We start from the raw sequence: 25,457 nt of genomic DNA, 5'->3' as shown, positions 1-25,457 counted from the left end.
CCATCTCAACATATGCAGTATTTTATGATATTGTTCTGCTGGTTTTAAATCTTGTTAGATATGAAACATCTCTTTAATATCTTACCAGCATTCTAAGTGGCCTTTTCTACAGTTTCCATTGACCTCTTGTAAAAGTGGCCACTTATATCTCTGCACAATTTGATCAGCTCTGCAACAGGAATCAGTTAGTTATTCTCTTGGATGCTTTGCTCAGAATGTTCATCCACAAATATAAACACAAAAATGTGCAACAGGCAGCTAATGGAACTGTCTAAAATTCCCAACCAGGACCTTCCTGTAATAGTCAAATATTTAATTATGTGGATTCAGTGGAAGACCTGGTATCTCAAGATAGTTGCACCTGAAGTGGAAATTACTGACTGGGAAGTTGCTGGATCATATAGAGAATTAATAACTGAAGTGTGCTACATGTGCACATAGTTGCAGCCCTGATACTACTCTACCCTGTAAATTGAACTAAAGAATGAACTTGGTTTTTTGTCCTGATTACTTAGTTATCATTTAACTCCTGTGATTATTTCCATAAACTCAGCTGGGGTTAGTATACATTTAGGTTATATGGAATCATTGGGTTGGTTTTGGTTGTCTGGTTTGTAATAATATTCAGAATATTCCCTTTTGTCAGATATAATTTTGTTGTTTTCCTTTTTTTTTTTCTTTTTTTTTAAGAATTATTTATCTATGTGTCATGGTGTGACTTGGGTTTACCAATTTATAATTTCTTTTAGAGATAGGATTTAGGAGTAGAGACAAGGCAGGCTTAAAACTTAAAAGGGTATAAGAAGAAATTTATTAATAACACGAAAAAAGAATTCAGAATAAGATTCCTAGATTGTTCCCTCCTGCCCATCCCTTCATTTCACATTTCTTAACAGCAACATATAGAAAATCTACTTAAATAATCATTTCAGTACACTCTAGAGAGAAAAGTCCCTTTTTCTGGTTTAGGCTTAGGGGGTGTCTTCACCTTCACAGTCTGCATCCACCCGGACCTACAACACTACGAATTTCCTCTCATTCCCACAGTCCTTCCAGAGTTGTGCTATGGGTTATGATGCACACATGGGGTACCACTTTTAAAGGCAGGCTGCTGAAAAACAAAATTCTCTTCATCTCCTTCTCTATCAAATGTGTCTGTCCATATTCCAGTCCCAGAACAGAGAGCTCCATTTCCCTGAGGCAAAAAGTCTTCAACTCAAGCACCCAAACCTCCCCAAGTATATTTCACAGTTTAAATTAATTTTAGTGTAGTCACAGTCCCCTCATAGCCCCACAAAAAAGGTTTTAAACTACTCATCAGTTGCATCTTTTCCATCTCTTCCCATCAGGAACTTTATCTTCATTCTGCTGATTTCTGTAGACTCCATGCTTTATTTCTTCTCATTCAAGGGAGCTCAAGAGATCGAGAATCTTATCCAGGCATTAAAACAGTTAAAATTACATCTAGAACATCAAGAAGCCACATGGCCAGCTGGAGGCTTCTTCTCTCAGAATGGGAGGGGGAAGTGAGAGCCTTTGGTGGCTCCCTGATCTTCCCTGCTTGGCCATGCCAGGTGGAGAGGGGAGCGGAGCTGAGCAAAGAGCTGAGCAGAGCAGAGACGGGCCAAGCCGGGGGCCACCAGGGCCAGGGCAGGAGCCAGGGCAGGAGCCAGGGCCATGCCGGGGCCATGCCGGGGCCATGCCGGGGCTGAGCCCGGGGCCATGCGGCCGGGGCCCGGCCAGAGCCACCTCACCTCTGGAGAGGCCAGGGGCTGAAAGAGAGCGGCCCACTCCCCACCAAAGTGATTTATGAAAATGAAACAACTCTCTCATGGCCACCTGGGATGCCAACCCCCAGATCAGCCTCTGACTGGTCCCTGCATCCCCCCAGAGGGGGACAGCCCCTCCGCTCCCCCCACCCTTCCGTGTGCAACCAGCACACTGTGAAGCACCATTTCCATAAAGCACTCTGATTGCACTTCAGATCCAAAATTATTTGGGATATGCGTTGTTTTTTCCCTCATAAATCTGGGATTTTTATGAGGGAAATAATTCTGGTTAACTTTACTTATAATGTATAATATAAGACTTAATATGAATTTGTAAATAGGCAAATGTGCTGTTTATATTTGCATAAAACCCTACCCTGGCAGGTATGCAGGCTACTAATCTTATGCAGCTTTTGAAAAGAAGTTACAGAACTTCTTTTCACTTAAGTGCCTAAAATCTGAAATTTTTTCTTAATTAGTGCATTTCTTGTGTAAAATTTATGTTAAAATGAAGTTTCACAAACATCCTTCTTAATATTTTTCTGTAATATTTCCCCATCCTTGTAGTAGTGATTAGATCTAGCTGAAAAAAATTATGCTCAAATAAATTTTTTATCCTGGAAATATTTACTTACAATATAGTATTTTTTATTAAAAATACCTATTTTTCCTAAGATAATCCCAGTTTTTATAGAAAAAACAAATCTATGCAGGGAGAAATATTGTTATTTGGAAAAACATAATTGGAGATCATACACCAGTCTCTTCCATAGTTTAGAATCCTCAGCCAAATTGGTTTTTGGTCTTGCATAGCTAGCCAAATATTTCATGACACATTATTTTCATCACAAAGAGATGATATTGTGATATTGATTCAGAGATACAGCTCAAACTATATGAGAAAGGCTGTCTGAGGAATACAAACTAAAATTTATGAGACATAATTTGTGAATTCTACTGTGAACTCTTTGTTTTCTGGTTGATTTGGGGTTCTTTTCCCCAATTTTTGACATGTACCAAAATCTTCCTTTGGGAAACACTCAAGTCTTCAGATTGAAGCACCCACTGATGTAAAATGCAAGTTCAGCTAAGAACTCAATTACATTTTGAAGAATCACACCTTCTTTAAAAGGAGCCATAAATTCCACCTTATGACAATTTTATTATCCTCAGCCTGTTACTAATGTATTCATGATCACAGCTCTTTAAAAATGATTTTATGACTGGCTTACTCATCAGCTTCTAACACACTCTTGTCTAAAAACAACAGCATTTTTAAAATATTTACCTAAGACTAATGGGGACTTCAATCCTAAGCTCTGTTTTCAGCAAATATGTAGGCTTCTGTTCTAAAAATAAATGTGAAAATAAGAGTTGTTAAATATTTTATTAAAATGATGACATTTGGAAGACTTGTTTTGTTTTATTTTTTTGAGAAAGAAACACAATTGCCTACCACTTAAAGAATTTTAAAAGTAAAACAACTCTTGCATGCCAATAATCATGCAAGCATAGAATAGTGTAGGTTGAAAAAGGACCCTGAAGATCATCTAGTTCCAATCCCCCTGCCATGGGCAGGGACATCTTCCACTCAACCAGGTTACTCGGAGCCCCATCAAAACTGGCCTTGAACACTTCCAGGGACTGGGCATCCACAACTTCTCTGGACAACCTGTTCCATGCCTTACTACCCTCACTGTAAAGAGCTTTTTCTTCATCAAAGTCTATCCAGAAGGCCAGGTAAATTAAATCTGTAGCTCTTACATCATCAACTGATGTAGTTGCTCCATCATAAGAAGACACTGTTGGTTAGACAGGATTTTCCCTTGCTGAAGCCATGCTAGATGTCTTGAACCTGTAGCCTGAGTGAACCACTCTACATGCACAAACCAGGTGGCTTTGTACAACTATCCATATACTGTGTTTCCTTTGTGGGTTCTTTTTTCTTTTGAGAACATCAAAATTAGCCCTTCCAGTCAGGTGCTTAGAAAGTAATTGTGACACTGTGGGTTGCTATTAAGTAATCATGGCATTGCTGTTCTGCAGATGACCTTGTGAAGGTTTACCAACCAGTTTTAATAGAAAGACTTGGGAAAACAGATCACAACTGACTGCCTTTTTAGGAGTGTGATAATATTTGACTTCAACTTGTGATGTGTTGAAAGCAAAAAATAAGACAAAGAAGTGAGTATCAATGACAAATGACTAACAGTCTTGGAAAGCCAGATTATTCAGAGCTATAAATAGTCACTAGCAATTATTGGCATGTGCTATTAAGAAGGCAGATAGGCTGAGCTGAAGTTTTCTTTCACTAAATATTGCATGCTAAAAAAATTAAATGGCTGGAATGTGCTGAACATCATAATTGGAAAGACAAGCTTTTATTAAATCTTGAGGAAAAAAAGTGCTCCATAAGATAAATAACAAATTATCTACACAAAATATATTCCAGATAATAGAAGAATATATGTACAAATCACCAGTATTTACAGTACAAAGTATTTCTTTTTGTTCACACTATAATAGGTGAAATAGCATCTAATTTCTTGTGGTAGCATTCACAAATATATTTCAGATGTTTAGATTTTATATTCATATTTCATGTATACAAAATAGGTTTCATAAAGGTAGAATTCACACTCCATATCATTCATAAATCTCAGTAAGTTGGAAAATATTTTTTGAATGAACAAGTTTAAGAGTAATTTCTTTAAAAAGGTTAAAACTATCTTACTTTCTGAAGATTTTTTTCCTTTAATCTAAGAACCAGATTAAATAAAAAAATAAACCATTACCTTGTGTCATGGTTTTGGCTAGAACAGTGTTTTTGTGGTAGCTGGGATAGGTTGTGGCAACTGTCTGCATGTAATTCTGTATCACTTCAAGTCAATGCTAGTGGGAAGAAGGGTCACAAGAACAAAGTGGTGGACAGAGCAGTCCAATATTTGTTTATTGCAGGGAACTTTCTGTGTAAATAGTTTCCTTTCCTTATACCTTTTCTTATTAATACTTTTTTTACCATTTGTTTTCTTATTTCATTGCTGTTTCCCATAAGTTTTTCTTATTTCAATGCATGATCTTTGCACTTTTGCCTCCAGTTGGAGAGTGAGGAAGAGAATGCTGCACATGGTTTTAACTGGAGTACTACACTGAAGAGCAGTGTTCCTAAACCACAGCATCTCAAAAGGGTAAAAGGCAGAAATTTGCATAGATCTTCTTAAGGTTGCATAGTTATTTGCCCATTACTTGGCAAAACTTGCTCTCAGGGACCTGTAATTCAGGAGCACTTCCCGTTCATTTGGTTGGCATTAAATGAGGGGAGTTTAAAACATAAACAACCAAATACTGTGATGGTAATAACACAGAAAGAGAATAGGTTACAATTTAGAGGAAGATTTCACAGTCATTTGTTGTCCAGAACAGAAAAAACAGAAGAAAAGAGAGGATGTGCAACGCAGGGCTGCATCTTAGTCTCAGACATGTTTTGGAAAGAGGCTAATTCAATGTGAATTGCTGCTTTTTGAAATTGATGGGATGATCAAACACAAGTGGAAATGATGATGCAGTTCAGATGAAAACATGGAAGTAATGTAAAATATGTTAAAAATTGTAGTCAGAGGCTTAATAACTGGACACAGGGAAAAAAATTCCTTCTGGATGTGTATATGTGGAAGAAGCTGTGTATGATGTCAAAGTGAACAAATGAGATCCACTGGAGAATTGCAAAGGTAGAGCAGGCCAGAGCAAGACTGCTGCCACTGACAGATCAAGGGCTTGATTAATTGTGTATGACCCAAAACATAGGCCATATTTTCATTCACTGTCATGGCTGCTCAGGGAGAGATTAAATTGCTGGAACATATGGTCATTTCAGGTGCAGGTCTCTTATGCAGAGATGTGTGCACGGTTATTGAATTCTGAGAAGAAATTATTATAAGTGGAAGATGCCAAATATAACAGCTTATGTTCTGGATGTGATAGCTGCACTGGCTCCACACCAGATACTCACCTTATCAATGAGAAATTAAAGTATTTTGGTATTGGTTTGTCAAAGTTGTGAAGGCATAGGCTGGAGCATAAAACAAAAATGATGCCAGTAATCAAAGTTCACCAGTTTTAATTAAAGTGATGAATAAACAAATTTCCAGTTAACAAAGGGCATACTTTGGAAAGCAAAGAAGGCAATCTGTTAAGCCAATGAGACTGAAAACAATGGAAGGATATGTAGAAAAATCTTGGAGTGTTTTTAGCTAAAAGATGTGAAAAATGATCTGGTTTTTTAACCCTGAAAAAGTGTTTAAAAGCCAAGGGTTCGCATCACCTTTCTGAATAAACACTTTAAACATGAGGTCAGACAACAGAAGAGAACCACAGAAGGAGAAGTACCACTAAGAATGTGTTGGGTTGCATTTTTTGCATAAAATAAATTATGTATATATATTCCTTACTAGGTACACAGAAATTGAGTAGATTGTGGGTTTATGTTGCCAAGTTACCTGATTTGAGGACATTAAAAATTCCATTTTTGAAACTTATTGCATAGTTTTTACGAAACTCTGGGAAATGTAAAATAAAGCATTCAAGAGATGCAAAGTCTTTTAGAAAGTTGCTTTGGCAAATAGTTAGTGAGAAAATGGGAAGCCCTCTCACTTGCTTAGGAAGCTAACCTTCCTTAAGGTGAAGTCAGATCAGAAAGTAAAGGAATGAAGTAAGAAAGACAAAAATTCCAGTACTAAACGTTGTTAATTAAATTAAAAGATACTGCTCATTTCCTTCAGAAATTAAAACTGAAAAAGGAGAAATGGCACCCATCTCTTGTGAAAACTGGAATGAGGCTAAACAAATTTATTTCAGCTTAAAAACTGAACCTATAATTTGCTCCTATAATTTGCTTCTAATTTTCTGCTGAAGAAGTAAACCAAAACAAGGAAAATAAAAATGAATAAATATATATGGAATTTTATCTGCTCAGATAGATATAAATGTAGAGAAGAACTCATTCAAATAAAGAGAAGTGGACAAACTGCCCCACAACTTGGAATTTACTGGAGCATCCCATTTCAGTTGTGATACAAAATTCAATAAGTTTGCCAACCCTCAAGTGATAAAATATGAGAGAAAAGGCAAAACCACTGTACTTAAAAATGAACACACAGTGATCCCAGAATTGAAAAATCTTTTAGACTTAATCCAGTAATATGAGTAATATATCTGCCAGGCCTTGATTAACAGCATCAAGATTTATGTCTAATTCCTAAAAATTCAGCTCATGTGCTCCAACAGAAACACATGAAAATTAAATTAAATTAACTGGATACTTAATTAACTATATTTTTCCATTTGAAAAGAGAGAATCAATGGCTTGCAAAATAGTTCTTCAAGGGAAAGAGAGACTAAGAATAGGGTACTACACACTAAAACAATCTACAAGACACTTTGCTTGCCTGCTATTTGGACCAGGTCTTGGCTCATGTCAAGAAGCAGACATGACACAAGTATCAAACATTCATATATTTTCATATCCTTCCTTTCTTCAACCTATAAGAATATTTTTTGTGGGGAGGGGTTTCAGGTAGAAAAACAAGACTAAAAAGATTTAATTCAGTTCAGATTGACTTAAACATCACAGAATGTTGTTCTGTAAATTGCTTTTTTTGTTCTTTTCTCTGCAGACACTTTCATGAGTACTTGCCATAGTTTGAAGTCAGACATTCACCAAGAGATTAAAAAGCAGTTGGCAAAAGTTTGTGTAAGTGATTAATTTCATATTATACATTGTTCTGTAAAACCAGGAATGTCAAATCAATATTCACTATCTTAACTATCAATCTGTTAAAAAAAAAAAAAGTCTTAGAAATAGTATTGCTAGTTGAAAATTCATTACCTCAGATCTTGCCTAGCTTCCAATATTTCCAACTAATGGAAACAAACTCAGTTTCATAATTTTCTAACTATATAATGCTTCTACTTGGTATTTATTGATAGCAAAAAAGTAGGAACAGAGAAATTGCATGGTGGTATTATATTAGCAGCTTCATTTTTAATCAACAGTGCAAAAAACCTTATACCTCTTAGAAACTGAATATAGTAAGTAGTACAGGAGTATCTTAGGTCCTATCAATACTGGCAATAATTGCTTGATCCCTCTACATTGCTTAAAGAGGTTGCAAGGACAGCACCTTGCTTCCAAACCAAGCAGTACAGAACAACTCCCTTCATTATTTAGTTCACATTTCCTTTGGTGCATTTGTTTCAGATAGAGCACTCTGGAGCCATCAGAGTATGAGGTTAGTAGTAAAATCCCAGTGAGATGCTGAAGGATCAGGGAGCCAGTTCTTGCACTCAAATTCTATTTACTTGTATAGGTCAAACCATTAAATGGGAGCATGTTCTGGTCTTGGGATCTCCATCAGGTCACAGCTTCTTTCAGGGCACATCCACCTGCTCTGACAAGGGGTCTTCCCTGGGCTGCAGCTGGAGATTTTCTGCAGTGCCTGGAGCACCTTCCTCACCCTTTTCACCAGTCTTAGTTCTGCAGGGTTGTTTCTGTCACATATTCTCAGTCCTCTCTTACACTTTCTGTTACACAGCAGTTTTTGTTCCACCACTGGGGGGTCAGCTTTGGCTGTCAGTGGATGTGTTTTGGATGTGGCCTTCATTGGGTCTGTCAGACATGGTGGCAACTTCTAACATGTTTTCACAGAAGCCACCTCTGAAGCTCCCCTGCTATCAAAACCTTGCACATAAACTCAACTGCAAAGACTAATAATTTCTTAGATATTTAGAGGGGTGTATATATAAGTAACAAAGCTGAACTAGGAATCAAAACAGGATACATTACCACGGCTGATATTTATGTGTCATTAAATTATATGGCAAAATTGTTCCTAAATATGTAGGATGTGCCACCGCATGTACTATGGTAGTGGTCTTTTAAACTCACATGAGACTTGTACTCACATGATATTTTTAGATTTCTTGTTGTCAACACTCTAGTTAAAAGACAGTTCCAGAACCTTGCTAGTTTAATGTTAAAAGCATTCTTCTAATAATGATCCTAAATGCATTTATGGTCTGTCTGTATGAAGTGATTCATGATATAACAATCACTTTTTGAGTGCCTACTTTATGCTACCTGATTTTTCAAGATGACACGTACAAACTCAATGATGTTTAATGAGTGTAGTCAAAAAGATGAGCACTAAAGATTAATTATAGACTGTATTAAATAGTCCATTTCTTTCTTTTCTAACCTACTGTTAGATATCTCCAGAAATTAATTGAAAACATTCTATTTCCCAAATGCAACAGTACTACAAGTAAACACTCAAGCAAAAATTAAGTCAAGGGCAAACTCTAAATGCTCATTATATTGTTGCTCTTGTATTCTGAGAAAAAAGTCTACTGGCTTGGCATTACATATTTGTTTTAATATTCATTGTACCTCCCTTTCGAGGTTGTAGTGTCAACTAGCTAATCTTAGTGATACTGCAATCAATCTTGAAAATGCTGAGTTGTGTTCATGTGGGGTTTTTGAGGCTTTTTTTAAAAACTAGAATAATATCCAATAGCAGCAAACTGTTTGGTTGAATTACAATGATGATAGATAGATAGATAGATAGATAGATAGATAGATAGATAGATAGATAGATAGATAGACAGATAGATAATAAATTTTTTTTAAAATAGACCATTACATATAAATAATATGCAAATATATATCGTCAATCATCAAACAATCAGATAAAAAAATAAAAACCCACAGATTAATCTAATATATTATTGCCAGTCCACTAGAAGTATATCCTTTGTAAACCTACAGATATGTTTCAATTGCCTCTATTATGAGTGTTTTGATATTCCATGACCCAGGGAAAGATAAGTCTAATAATCTGCATCCATCCATAGTACCTTGAGTTCTGTTTTCTTCAAGGAATGTGAAAAGGACAGATAGAAAAAACAAATATTAAAAAAATTTAAATTGAAGCTTTTATTATTGACTGAGGTTATATGAGGACAGCAGTGTTCTTTTGAAGGTGCTTTACAATAGGAGAATTTTTTGTCAAGATCTGCTAGCAAAGGGCAGTAATTAAGTCTATCAAGACATTTCGAATGATGCAATTTATTTGGAGGAATCCCATTCACCTTGTCTTCCCTGTCTGTCTTTCCTAAAGAGCCTGTTCCCTTTCATTCCAAGGATCTAGTCACAGGGATCATTCCACCACATCTTTCTGATGTTGATAAGATCATAGCCCTACAGGCATGCACATGGATCTAATTCCTCATGTTTATTCCCTATGATGTTTGCCTAGAGGCAAGCTGGGCCTCTCCCTGCTGGCTGGAGTGGCTGGAATTCCTTTGAGTTCTCTTCAGGAGCTTTGGAATTCCTTTGAGCTCTCTTCAGGAGCTCTCCTGCTGACTTTCAACTTCTCCCCTCATCTCCTTTTGACCCAGGCAAACCGGTAGGAGAGAGATGGACTGAGAGCTCTTTTTCCTGGGAACTTTGCTGTCCTTTTCACTATGAAAATTCAGACATCTCTTGTAACAACCAAATGGAAAAATCAGATAGTGAAATGGAATGTTTATCGTACCAATTATTAAAATAAATTACTGACTTTTTTTCTGTTCCACAAAGTGACAGTAAAAAAGATTTTTCATGAAGTCACTAAAATGTAGAAATTTTATAGAATTTGTACATTCTTGAATTTATATATATTTATATAAATCTATATTTATATATTTTTTTTTCCTCTACATACAGATTAAGAATTATACTTTGGGCCATGAACCTCTATAAGAAAAACAAATCTCAAAATATGAGTTAGACATGAAAAGATTAACAGTTTTTGTATTAATTCCAGACATGGATCCTGGACATGCTGTTGAGAAGGAAACAGGTCTTTACAGTGTGGTCTGTGGTTCTGCATATAATTTAGATAGTTTTGTTAAAGTAATAAATAAGGAAATGTTTTTATTAATAGAAATAAGCAAAGACTAATGGAAATAAATCTGTGAAAACTGCTGAAAGTATGGCAACCATTAATTTTTTAGAGGTAGTATGAATGTTATGCAGCAGTTTTGCTGAATAGTCAACCGATCTGTACTCAAACCTCACAAAAAACACACTTCTAAATGTCTGCTGTGATGATTCCAATATATACTCAAAAGTGAGTGTACAGATGCAACTTTTTTGTATCTTCTCGTGTATAAAGCAATAACATAAACCTCATCTTCAACTTACATTTAAAGAAAAAATATTTTCCTGATTTTCGTCTTGCTATTGAGATTTTAATTTCCTTTCTTACAGAAATTCACACTTTCCTTTTGCTCAATTAAACTGTAAAATTTTATGCCAAATCTTATGCCTCTGAATACTTGAGAGAATCAGCTTTGGCACCTCCCCTGCACAGTGTACAAAGGTTTATAGTATTATCACCTGCAGTCAAGGTCTTCACATTGTTGCAGTTTCAAACATTTGATGTTTTAACCTGCTCTTTTTAAATGCTTATAAAACTAATATAGAGCAGAGTTGTTCTCTCTTGATCTCTGTTAATCCTGGCATGCTTAAACAGGAAAATTGACTTTTATATTATTGGAATGCCAGGTGGTAAAAACCCATCTGATCTGGTCTTTCATAGAAAGTATAGTAAAATGGGATTATAGTTCATGAAATCACATATTGCAAAATAAACACCTGAAATCAGATTTGATGTTCAAAATTCAAAAGTTTATTATTTTCAGAAATACTACATTTTTACCTGTTTAGACATAGAGTAACTTCAAGTTCTGAAAAAATTCCATTCTTTGAAAGACAAGGTATATTTCAAAAACTATATATTCTTACCTGTATTGAATTATCTATAATAACCTAGAAAAATAATGGTGTTTGAATGTAAATTTTCATGGGCAACACACACAAAATATAGTGTATCTGTAAGTAAATTCCATACCTATCCTATAAATGTAATCTTACTCCAGCCTTGTTGTGGTCTCCAGAACACTTGCAATCCACCTGAGTACACTTTTTTTTACTTTTTCCTGGTTGACAAACCTACTCAGACATGGACCTAAATGCAATTCCCTATAAATTGCAAATTAGTGGGCCACTAAACCACTGAGCCCTCTGTGACACTATCATGGTTTTAAACCCAGCTGAAAATTAAGCACCACACAGCTGCTGGCTCAACCCTTTGCCCTTTTATTTCCTTCTCTAGTGGTAGTCATACCATGCATGAAGTCAACAGTGTTGTACAGTGTTTCAGTCCAGGTGACTTAATTTCTACCTGAAAATCATATTTTCACAAATTCCATCAGTAGTTTAAGGGGTGGATAAGTTAGTTAAGGAAAGGAAAGGAGTCAAATGACCCTGTACTATGCTACAAAGTTCAGACAAAATTACTGGCAGTTATATAAACACAAAATAATTTTATCTTCTATCCTTCTTACCTATGGAGGTATCCATATTCATTCAACAACATAACACATCTCTACTTCTGTTTTTCAGAAATGTTCAAAAATTCATATTGAGAGCAATTTTCATAGGCATTGTAAGGCATCTTGGATCTAGGCTAGGATAGCCTAGTATAGCAATATAGCATTTAACACAATGTTTCTGATTTACAGATTGGTGATAATCTGAAAGCAGCAAATAAAAAAAAAACAATGAAACAAAATATAAAACTAGTAAAAGAACAAAAAGAAATGCAAAAGCATAATCAACCAATAATTAAAAAAGCTCTCTATTTCACTGTGGATCCGAAATGGATCCAAACTTTCAATACAATAGACTCCAGACTGAAATATTTTCTTACTTCTTCATTAAACAACATTAATTAAACAACATTCAATCCCAACATTTCAAATACAATTGTGCATTTGCACTGCAGAACAAAACCAGAGTTAAAGTTGCTATGGTTTCCTAGCAAAGGAGGAATGACTGAAATTATATGGGCTTCAGAAAAAATGGTGATTTGACAAGGGTTTCCATTTGTTCACTTTTTTGTTTGTGAATATTAACTGAATGACCCTCATTTTTCTCTGACTGCCTCAAGGATTTCAGGAGCCTGTCTCAATGCCGTGGTAGCGAATTCTGAGACAAACTGTCATGATGGTCCCTCCTCAGTCCTCTGCTTAGCTCCAAGGACAAAGCCCCTGACTTTTCAGTTTTACAGGTGACCTGTTTGACTACTGTCTGCTTATGGCATCCAGCAGAGAGGTATTGTTTATTCAGCTCCTGCCATAGTAAAATTTAGGGTGGAGTCCTGCAAGCTGGGCTCTGTCTGCTCTCTCTTGCTTTCCAGTGCAGGAGTGTGTTGTTGCTGTTGACAACCACAGCCTGCTATTAGCATGCAGCCATTACGCTGCAGAAGTATTGAACGCCAGATGAAACTGCTGTTTGCTGTTAATTTGTAAACAATACATAGCATGAGCACCAGCATGGAAGATTTTCTACGAGGAAAGAAGGATTTTAGGTGCCAAACCATTGTAGACTGTCAGGCTTAAGTAGTCAGACATAAAAACACGCATATAGGAAAAACATTTTAATTATCATTATAGATTGTGTTGAAATTTTCCAAATTTAGAAATAATACTCAACTTCCAAACTTCATTTTACCATTTAACTTTGGACTAATTAAACACCAACAAAATTATACCAAGCAACTCTTATGAAATGTTCATTAATAATTCTCCTGGTACAGGTAGTCACATCATAACTGTATGTCAACTCATCATTAGGGACTGGAAAAAAAAGAAATTTCCTTAATAGAGAAGTTAAATAAAATGTCACAGAGTGTTAGAATTTTTTATCTGATCATGTTGAAATCACTGATTGTACAAAGCCAGCCTCAGTGGGATAGAGGAAATTTGATAAATTTTGCAGCAACGAAATCTTATAAATTGTCTTTTGATTTAAGGCAACTAACTTTTAATTGGTGGTAACAGTTGGTACTCTAAACCACTAGCAGCATACATGTTTGGAATTTACTTAAATACTGTAAGAATGACAGAGTTGGAGAATGGCAACGAGATGAGACACCTACTAGTACAAACTACTCCAGATCTTGGCCAACTAAACACATCAGAACATTTCTCTACATTTCAAAAAAAAAAAAAAAAAATTGGCCAGATTAAATGTGTTTCTTTCTGTTGATCAGGATTCTTGTGATTTTTGAATATTATTATTTTTCTAAATGGAATTATGCTAGATAAAGACCAAGCTTTAGAGCTACACTAGATACAATTACAAAATATTAAACATCTGGGGTCAGAAGAGTTCAAGCTTTTCAAAATGTTTATTTACTTCAGTGGATTTAAGATTATTTTCAGATTTAACATTATTTTCACCTGGTACATAAAAAATGAATACAAATCTGTCCTGGGGTGATCATCCAAGTCTTTTCAGAAGCTAAGTTATTCTCTTCAATTCCTCTTGTTTCCTTCCATATTTACCAGACTTCTGCTGATACCCACTCAGGGCTTACAATTTAATCTTTTAAGAAGCTACAGGAATAGGTTCAAGAGGACATGGACAAGATGCCACAGAGATGAGACTCGTACTTGTGTCTGACTTCTGAAGCTTTATTCTATGAGGTGTGACATGAGAGTCTCAGAGTAGGCAGTGTACCCGCTTTGTGATATCTCCTATCCTGTGTTCAGTCCTTGGTGTATCTCTGGAGATGCATGTGATCCCCCAAGTCAGGTCATTGTCTGGTGGTATGGGGGTATTTCTTCATTACTATCAGATAATTCTTAACCTTGAGGATTTCCATGAGATTCATCAACATCCTTGGCAAATACTGGTGTTAGTTTATCATCTTGCCCACATACCAGGTCCCTGGTTGGTCACTGGTCAGAAATTGGTGTTCACATATTCTTCTAAGGACTTGAATATCACAGGATACTGTAGGTCATATAAGCACATCCTTCAGAATTTCCTAAAATATACTGTACATTTCTCACGTATGCCATGACAATGTTGGCCATCTGGAGTGATTGTTTTACTTTGTAGATAAAATTTGGAGGCAAGATTCTAGGTTCTGTGCATAGGATATGTAATTCTGTCCCAATTCTGGACTTTGCACTCAATTCTTCCCTGATGCCTGTTCTCCTCAGCCCGAGGTAAAATTTCTGTCAAACTCTTTTTGGATGTGATCATCCCCCTCACAGTCCAGGTAACAACAGCCCATCCAAAACTGGGAGTAGACAAGGGGTGATACAGACACTAGCCTTACCTGGGTGGTGCTCAAAGAACATATTGCAGCCTCTTCCAGGTTTGTTATGATCTGGTTTCTCAGTATGGATACTAGTCAAAGTGTGTATTCCTCAAGAAAAGGTTCATGCAATCTACAGTGATGATAGATAAGAGAATAAGGTATCTGGTACACCCAATGACATTATACTAATACAGCAGTCAGCCAAATGGGACATTGATAAAATTATTAAAAATGTTTTCTGCTTTAGAAACCCCAATGCATATAAGACTGGGTTTGTTATGCCTAAGCAATTTCTTTTTTTATAATTTATAATCTAATGAAAGCAAAAGCCAGCCAATCCTAGTTGGTGGATAAGGAGTATGGAGATTACAATAAATAATTTGAAATCTTACTGAAAGTAATAGTCTGAAATATGAGAATTAGCTACTGACACATCAAAGGAGTCCCTATCAGCAATCATAGTGGCAGTTAAGAAGGAATGAGATGTAGATTCTTCTGATCTGAACCCAGACTATATGCCCTACCCTGACAGTAAAATTCTGGGTGGTGGAAAATGTTGTGGCTACTCTTTGCCAATCAAAGTCAGTACAACATTTGATTATGCAAGAGATTTAGTCGAAGAGTAAGTTATTCTATTGACTAAAATAGAGCTAGAATTAACAAGTACTATTAAAGAGGTGAATAAATCCTGAAGAATAAGTGAGGGAGAATGTGATATTAAATTTGGATCTGTTAGGAATTTTGTGCACGCTGTTGAAAAGAAGAAATATTTAAATGATTTTGAAACAAATGGGCAGTCCACAGAGTTGACCATAATACTCATATGTGTATGTTCTGAAATCTAGATGTTATGAAATTATAGAAGGCTATAAAGAAAGCAGCTACAAGGGAAAAAGGATTAGAGATAAAGGCATTGTTAAAGATTTCAGCAGGTGCATAGTCATGAAAGTAGAAGATAAACCATGTAGTGACAACAGAGACAAATCCATGAACTAATGCATGGTCAAAAATAATACAAAGGTTAGAAAAATATCAAAGCTGACAGAATAATAACACCAAGAAGAAAAGTATGAAAGATTGCAACATTACTTCCTTTGTTCTTGAATACCTAAAAGTAATGATACTATATTTCTAGCTGAAAATAGCAAATAGCAGGAGTGTTAAGCTCCAAAGAGAATAATTTTACCTATTCGGAAAATTAAAGGAAAAAAATGTATTTCTGATTATAAAACTTTCATTATATTGCCTAATTTCTCTTTAGCCTGTTAGGGTTCTTACCAAATTTATGTTTCTATAGTCTTCAAAATAAAAAAAAAAAAACAAACTTGAAAATGGAATTGAATGCAGAATGGATTTGCTAAAGTTTGTAGAAAATATTAAAACAATAGAATAAGATAGCTCATTATTTTTGATAAATTATTTTCTAGACAAGAGAATTGCTTTAGAATTCATGTATCTGGACTTCCATAGCACAGTACCAGATGGAAATTATCAACCTATGTAAAGAAAATTAAGATTTGTATTAGGATAATTGATTATTTAAAGAATTGTTTGAGATGTTTTTCTCCATGTGGAATGACAGAAACTATCATAATTGAATGAGGCTAACCTTTGGATGGTTAACACAAGAAAGACAGCTATTATTTAATGGTTTTATGTGTATGGGGTTTATCATTTTTATTTTTGCCTTTTATTGAATTATATCACTTGACAGCTCCAAGTTGAGAAACTATTGTGAAAACAGAGGACTAATTAAATGCACCAGAAAAAGGTGAATAAGCTTGAGGAGTAAATCCGATTAAATTAAAGAGCATGAAATCAAAATTATCTGAAAATTGAATATCACGAGATTTTCAATTTAAAAAGAAGAAAAGGAGAAAAGACTCAAGCTACCCATCTCTTTGTACAGAGTGACTCTTAGTTCAACTCTTGGATGGCACATTTTAGACATTTATACCAGAACTGGTCATCCCAAACTCCTTTTGCAGTCAGCAAAGAGAAATAGGCACTTTTAGGAAGTGAGGACTTCAACCAGTTTTAGGCATCTGCCTTCGGGTGAGACGAATTGCACCCTGAGATTTTCTTCCCTCTGTGAAGGAAGAATAAACCTCTAACTAAGCTTTAAAAAAAATAAGAAATACGGTCCTCTTACAGTCAAGAGAATACTACCTTAGTTGATTACAACATGCCATCAGACGTGACAATGAAAATGGCAAATGAAAACTTAGGATGTATTGAATAAGGTGATAGAAACAGAACAATATTGAGGTTATCAAATACGCAGATGAGATTGTGTCTGAACTACTCTGAACAGAATATCCATGACCAGAAGAACAGTTAGATCAGGAAAAATTCATATATGAAACTTTATCAGTTTATGAAATAGATTATATATGCACTTGACTTGATAGTCCAAGAAATCCAATCCTGTTAAAGTCTCTGATATTGTATAAAGGAAACTATTGTTTTGTGAAGTATTTCAGCAAGTAGAAATCAGTGCCTGCAGAGACAATGTGCAAAAATACTTTCCAAACACTAGTGCCTCAAGAAGAATGCTCTTAAGTATTGAAAATGATTCAAAATTGGCTACGAATTAGATAAAACCTAGAATGTTATCAAATTTTGGGGCCATTCACATTCTGAAAGAAAACTGAAAGTGAAGCATTATGACTCAGTCCCATCCCTAATTAAAAAACATGATTGCTATCTTTTATAATGAAAAATTATTTTCACATGAATTGTTTAATTATTTTTTTCACTAAGTTAAAACACTAATTAGTAAATATTGAACATGCTTGCTAATAAGTAGGCATGCTTGCTAATAAGTAGGATTTTCAAGTTATGTTTTAATAGCTTTTTATTTCATACTGTAATTTAATTTCAAGCATAAATTATACACAATAATTAGTAATATTGAGAACTGGTACAGAAGGTTAAAATTTGCTTTAGTGAAATTTGCCTTTTAAAAGCAAGCTGTGTATGCAAAGTGGGATCTTGTGCCACACTTTGAAGACCTAAATTTAGGCAGTAAAGGAACCTTGCATGATAGCCTTCAAGTTCAGAACACCTATACTTAGGTGTTCATTTGTAAATTTTTGTACATAAGCTAGTTGTCTAAGTTGCCATGGAGATCTATAGAGATTTAATCAGTACAGTGAATGGATCTTAGAGAGCTTTTAAGGCCAAAGCCTTTAGAAGTGCCATTCCTAACCCACACATAAGAGCAGTGCAATTTGAGAAACTCTAGGACATCTGTCACAAGATGTGAAGCAGCAGCTATGTGGAATAAGCTGAGGCATTTCAAATGGCATTAGATGGAAGTATTTAAAAGGTGTTTGGATGTGGAATTTTGGGATATGATTTAGTGGTGAACTTTCTGGTGCTGGTTAGTGCTTGTTCTTAGTGATATTATGGGTCTTTTCCAAACTTCATGGTTCTGTGATTCTATGACACCTAGTTGGAGCATGAGAGCTGAGCCTGAGAGAAGCACTGTGATGGGCTCGAAGTTTACTACATCAGCAATGTTTTAAAAGAATTTTTTCCTTGGAACACAGATAAACAATGTTAAATTCTCTGCTACAGGAGGCAAGAAGCTGAAGCTGACAGAAAAATTCAAGAAAGGAATTAACTTGAAAATCAGTAAGTATAATAGAATAGATAGTGTCCCTCTGAATAAGTTACCTGTCCAATAATAACTAACAGCATGCTGAAGTGTCACAGAAAGAACTGTAAGCAGAAGGTTATGAATTCTAGTGCTCCTTCACTGTTGCTCTTCAGAGAAATTGTTACTTGCATCTTAACCAGCCTTAAATCCCCTAATGGATGTTTTGCCTACCTTCCATCTTATCCTAAAGCTTCTTTTCTAGATCAGAGGCAAGACTCCATCCTGACTTTCTGTTGAATTCATTTGGCCATGCAATATGAGCACTCATTGATCATACCTTGACAACACATTTTGTTATTTCTTCACCTTCTTTTATTTCAGTCTTCATTCTTACAATCTAGCTCACCTGTTTTCTCTCTTTGTAGCTGTTGCAATCTAATCTCATTTCTGTTTTACTGTACCACTCACCCTCTGCACACAGGCATACACACACGGTCACGCACACAATGCACACACAGAGAGTTTAAGAACTTGCTTCTCTAATCTGTTTTATTTCCCCTATGCTCTTTTACCCATATATTCCTTTCTACTCAAGAAAGCAGAAAAAAATAATGCAAACAGCAGTACCATCAAGTTGTGTATAAAATGAACCTAAGTAACCATGTAATTATTCTCACTCTATTGCTGCTGCTCTTTATTGCTCTCACTTATTGTGTCATCTTTCATACTGCAAGACTGTAGGCTCCTTGGGGAAGGGACCACATCATTTATTTTCTCTTTGAAGTACTTTCAGCACCTCAGGCTCTTTGCAAGTAACAAATAATAATAATAACCATTAATCAGGTAATGGGATCAGTACAAAGCACCAGTCATCAGCAATTAAAATTTTAGCAACAGTAGGCAGGTTCCTACTTCAGAATTCAGATAGACTTTTCCTTCTGCCCCTTTCTAATTAAGAAGCCAACCTGGTTTACCTAATAAAACACAGGACCTCTCAATTAGGCTTCTATTTTTTTCCCCCTTCAGACTGAAAGAATGAGTGAAATCTATCCTTACATTTAAGTGACCCATAGTTTCAAATATATTCCTATTTTCTGATCATTCCAAATAGCAAAGCAGATCAAACTGAAGTTCTAGGTTCAGTTGAGAGCACACTAAAATTACTAGAGCTGGAGGAGCAAGTGAAGTTATTTGATTTTGTCAGTTGCTATTGAAGTCCAATGAGTTTTCAGCACCTAACTAGAATAATCAAGGGTGTCTGAATCCAGGATGACACAGCATTTCCATGCAGCTGGTAACAAGAGGTATTTTTATACTGCAGCTTGTCTTCACTGTTGGAAACAGGCAAATGAAGGCACTTTTGCTCCTTTTCTTTTTTGAATCCTTAACTCACAACCATATGAAAAATGTTTTCAATAGCATTTCTAAATGACCAGCTGATACTAAGATTTTTTCCCTGACTGGTAATGACTAGGCATATAGTCTATTTCTGCATATCATCTATTAATGTCTCTATTTTTGTCTATATCCAAAGCTGCCATATAATTATTCTTTACAGTTTTAATTATAGCAAACCACCATGTAACATTGATGAAAGGCCTTTAATTTCAGTTCTAGGGCTTAGAAAATTTCCAGAATAAATAAGGGAAAGACGCTTTTTTTTATTGAAACAAATAAAGTGTCTTAATTGAAAATATTGATAGAGGCACACTTTAGGCACAGATCGTTATGCAATTCTAGTAAATGCATCAGTTTAGTCTCCAAACAGTTCCCATTTTTCCCAAGCCCCATTCTTTTTCCTCCCCAGCTCTATCACTCTTTCCAGTAAAATCTAAAGGCTTATTCTACTTAGCTTTTCCTATAGCTGTTTTCTTCCCCTGATCTGTCTATTCGTATTTTGAAGACTAAATATTCATCTCCATTAATATCCATATCTCAAAACAAATCAGATACTGAAATACTTGTATGTCCCTACTTTTTCTATACAATTTCATATTTAATAATTGGCTCTAAACTTATTCTCTGTTTTAACCTTGTATTATACGTAAGCTCATAAAAGGCATATGCACACAGCTTCTATATATTTATATATCAACAGATAAAACCTAAATGGCTTATATAAATAAATTCTGAAAAGTTGTTTCTGCAGAATGCCAAGGTTTACAGGAGATAAGTGAAAAATAAAACAAGTGAAGGAGGTGGGGAGGAGGCTAATAAGTTAAATTACTTTTTTACACAAATATTTATACACATATATAGCAATTGACACAGAGATACAGATGTCTCATATGTTTTACTCTTATTTTTTATTCTTTTAGTCCAATAACTCATTTATAATTTGGATTGCAACCTCTTGGGGACACAGAACATATTTTATTTCTGCTGCGAGACACACAGCATACCTTTAGGGATTTGACACTGAACACCAATGTGGATGGCTTCATTTCTGTGATTCATATTTCACATGCTGCCCTGATATTACTTCCCACAGCATGTAATTTGAAGAAAGATGTTATTTTCCATGTCTTTAAAAATTTGCCAACACAGCTGCCAGAAGATGTGGTTAGAGCATGTGGTAGCACACTTGTAATATTTTATCCAGAGAGCGGAAAAATCTTCTCTCAGGAAATTTTTAAAAACTTGAAATCCCAGTTTGCATGGGGAAATCTTGAAGGATATCCACTTTGCTACCATGTGGTAGTGCTTGAGATATTCAGTTTTATTGGTGCTACCCATTATGCTGGCTGGATTTGCATGATTTTATGCCCTGTTGATATATTTTGTTCTCAGTGAAAGGAAAGATTGGTCCCACATTCAGCTTTTCAATTATGAAAACTTCCTCTCTCATTGACTTATGATAAAATATTCTAAGTGTTGGGAAGAGTGGTGACGGTGTGTTTCTTGGTTGTTTCCCCAAAGGGAGTGTGTGGATCATGTATAGGAATTCATCCAGGAACTATCTGACAGAGCAGGACTGGATGCAGACTTATGGAAAAAAGCAGGTAGGGGAGGGGTTTATAGGATTAGAATTTTCCCCCTACTATTTGAGAGAGATTACACTTTTGGCAATTGGAGATTATGGAAGAAGTGGTAAAAAGAAATAAAAGTTCATTAATCCATTGCCTGCACTTTAACACTGAATTACTATGTATCTCTCAGTGTTGTGATTGATATTTGCTGTTTGACTTTCCTGCCCCTGAGCCCTAGGTAATTGTTATGACATATGTGTGGTGAATGCTGATACTTAGCTGCTGAAGAGTCTGCATTCACTGGGTTATCACTACAGTGCTGGGAGTGTGCTGAAACTCTTCTGTTATCAAGACAGATAAGTGACAGTGTTCTCACCTACTGGATGTGGTATACACTTGCCCTTTTCTCCATTAACCCACACACCAAATAGCTAAACCATGACATTATTTGGTAACAAAGAATGACTTTCTCTAAGCTGAAAAAATGCTAGGTTGTTTTTTTTTTTTTTTTAATTTTGTTATGCTGCTTGAACTTGATGTATTACAAGGCTTCAGTAGCATTTGATTTACAACATTACAGCCAAGACTCTTATTGTTAACATTAAGCAATGCTGTTGCAGGCAATGGTTTCACATACATTGTACTGCAGCACTGCACTCTTTGGTTGTGACAGATTTTTTTGCTATGCTACTCGGTGATCAGGCATATATTGAGCAAAATCACTGAGCCGGGTTTTATAAATACATAACTGATGATTACATTTCCCTCACAGCCTCATCTGCAGTCTTATGCCTTGCAGTTCACTGCCTTTAACCAGCGTGTGTCTCTGATAATTGGTTTTCTTCTGGCATCGTTTCTGGAGCTAGTGTTGAGTGGGAGTACAGTGCAGGCTGTTCTTGTCCTTTCATGTGGGAGGAGATACTGTGACTTCAGCCAACACCCCAGCGTTTAGCTTCTGAGCTGCCCAAAGCCAAGCTTTTCCCATAGTGTTTAAACAAGATTTATGTTCTGAGTTTGGGACTGGCAGTTACTTTGCTGCCTGTTGTGTTGTGTGAGCTGGTGTGAACTAGGGCCTTGCACCCAGCAGTGTCTGTGGAGGATAAGGTCACGTTTTGTGAGGCTTTCTTTGATCACACAGCTGCATCCAGGGGAGAAGGAGTGACTGTGGGGAGAAAAAGGGAGGTGATGACATTTCCCTTGGATCCTAAGTCTTTAGAAGAGGAATCTCAGTATTTGCCTCCCCTCGTGGCTAACAAACATTATAATAGCTGAAGAAAACTACTTTTGCCAAAATTTTGAAGAGGCTGATTTTCTTTGCCTGGCAATGTGATGGAACTTTTTGCAAAAAAATATGTGCTACCTCTTTACTTGAAAAGACATTTGGTTTAAGGATCCTAACTCTGGACAGTAACTTTGTACTCCTTGTTCACTAGAGAAATATTTGTCCTGCCAACTTTGCAACTATTCCTTCAAGATTTCATTTGAGTATTTTCTTCTCCATGGTCGCTTGTGAATACTTGATCCAAACATGCATTTATCAGATGTGCCAGCCAAATGCCAGGGAATTAGGAATTTCAGCATCCTCGGTACATCTTCTGCTGCAAGACTGCAACAATGTGGGAAGATTACTGGCAGTAAAATTAGAGAAAATGGGAAAGTTTTGTTCACATTATAACAGAGATTAAATCAGTACAGAAAATTCAGGGTGCTGCTTCCTGGATGGAACAGGGTTGGCATGCACAGAATCTATTTCACAATGATTCTCCACACACAGCCTGCAATCTTAAGTATGTGTTAAGTGGGGCTAAATGGAGGGTAGAGCAGATTGAACTACTGTGGCCAGGCTATGTTGAAATGTTTGCAGGCATGGGAACTCAATGGTATCCTGTAGCTAATAAACCTCACAGCAGCTGCCAGCCAAGGGAGATAGGAGAAAATATCTTGCTGCCAAGCCAGCAACTGTTGATGAATTTGATGAACTATAATCTGTTATAATACTAACACACATCTTCAACAAAAGTTACCAGGCTCCAAGGTACCACCACCCCTCACTGAGAAAGCTTTATATTTTATCAACTGTATCTTTAAAAGAAGAGCAAGAGAATTTTACACCTATCAGTAATAAATGTATGACTAAAGCCACTCAAGCTTTACTTAAATGTAAAGAAATAGTAGAAAAAGGAGTTAGGGATGGGGAAAATTTGGGCAATACTCTGTTGTAACTTCTGAGGTTGGTTTTATGCCTTGGAATGGCTACCTAGAATAGAGGCTAGACTGAGTTAAGAGGATAAAGTGGGTATTCATTAAAGACCTTCAATAGATACACCTTGGGTAGTCAATGGACTTCAGAGTTATATACTAATGCAGTAAAAGATCTGAAAAATATAAAGGCTAAAAAAAATACAATTTTGTATTATCAGTGTGTTTATTAATAAAGCGTGTTATTCTCTCAACTGTTTAGTCTGAGTGTTTCAAGGGTGACAGCATTCATCAGCAGCAGATGACATTCTCAACTAGAATTGAGGAGATCCAGGAGGAGGTCCCTCTTTAAAGGATTTGACTCTGATATGCTGTTGGCACCTGTCCCAGAACAAGTAGTTGAGCTGCACTCCAATACAGCAGTGGATTCCCAATAACGGGATGGTGACAGACTGGTCAGGCATAAGGGTGTTAGCTTTCCTGGGGTGTTGACAGATGGATCAAACAAAAAGAGTTCAAGGAAACCTCCCTCTCACGTGGCAATCAGGAATGGCAAAATTTCAGAACATGAAGGAATACTCTTTTCCTCTTGATTCTTGTGTTCAGCTGCTATCCTTAGGTGGACTACAATCCCCGATACCCTAAAGTTTTATCATATGGCTATAGCTCATCTGGTAGATCTCAGCATATTACCTAGTGTAAGGTAACCTTAAAAATAACTTTACATCAATACAGATAGCAGCATAGCAAAGCATAATAAAAATGATAGAAAATGTAAGAACAGATTGACTTTAGTTACGGTTAAGTAACTGGGACATGTTAGAAGAGTCACAAATGAGAAATGAGCCAGACAGAGGTCAACAGACCAGCTTAGTTATACATCAGAGAGCTTAACTTTAATAGAATAACATGATTGAAGAGTAGATGTTTCCCATACACAAATTAGAATAACTTCATAATTACAATGTCCTATTGTTTTATATAACATGGCTTTATCTTGCCAATAAGATAATTATTGAAGTTGATATCAAGAATGTGTTCCCCTGCTGCAGAACCTGTATTTATGCCAAAGTGCCCATCTGGAGACATCCTGAGAACAGTTTTAGAATGAAGGAAATTAGACAAGCTTTCATCCCTATGTTGTTAACTTTTTAATGGCCTTTAAAAGAAAATATAAATATTTGTGTACAAACATATTTTTCTAATAAACTATTTCTATAGCCACAGATTTAATAAGCTAGCTTTTTATATATGAAGCAATATATATTAAACTCACTATGTTTTCTCTAAAGAGTGCTGTGATTTGTTTTATTGTTTAATTTTTTTACTTTGCACTTCAGACTTTAAATTAAAAAGAAATACTTATTGCAGGGGGGTTATTTATTACTTTGTCCATCTGTTTTTTCCTAGGCAACTTCCTTAAACTCTCTGGGCTCTTAATTGTGTCTGGAATTCAGTAGTATCCTTGGCACCAATATTGTGTGGTCACTTTGCTTGTGCAACAAGGTTTTTTCCAGTGATAAACTCCAGGACTACTCATAAGTTATTGATAGACTTGGCAACAGTAGGCAAAACCTCGCCTGAGTGGCATCTTCACCTTGACAGTAGGTGTTCCAGGAAGGAGCAAATATCTTGATTGTCCAGCTGCCCTGAGGGTTCAGCCACACAGATGTGACATCTAGGCTTTGCTTTAGCTTCCTTT

Source organism: Erithacus rubecula (assembly GCF_903797595.1).
Source record: "Erithacus rubecula genome assembly, chromosome: 1".
In the NCBI taxonomy this organism is placed as follows: domain Eukaryota; kingdom Metazoa; phylum Chordata; class Aves; order Passeriformes; family Muscicapidae; genus Erithacus; species Erithacus rubecula.
Note: the sequence above shows the minus strand (reverse complement) of the source record.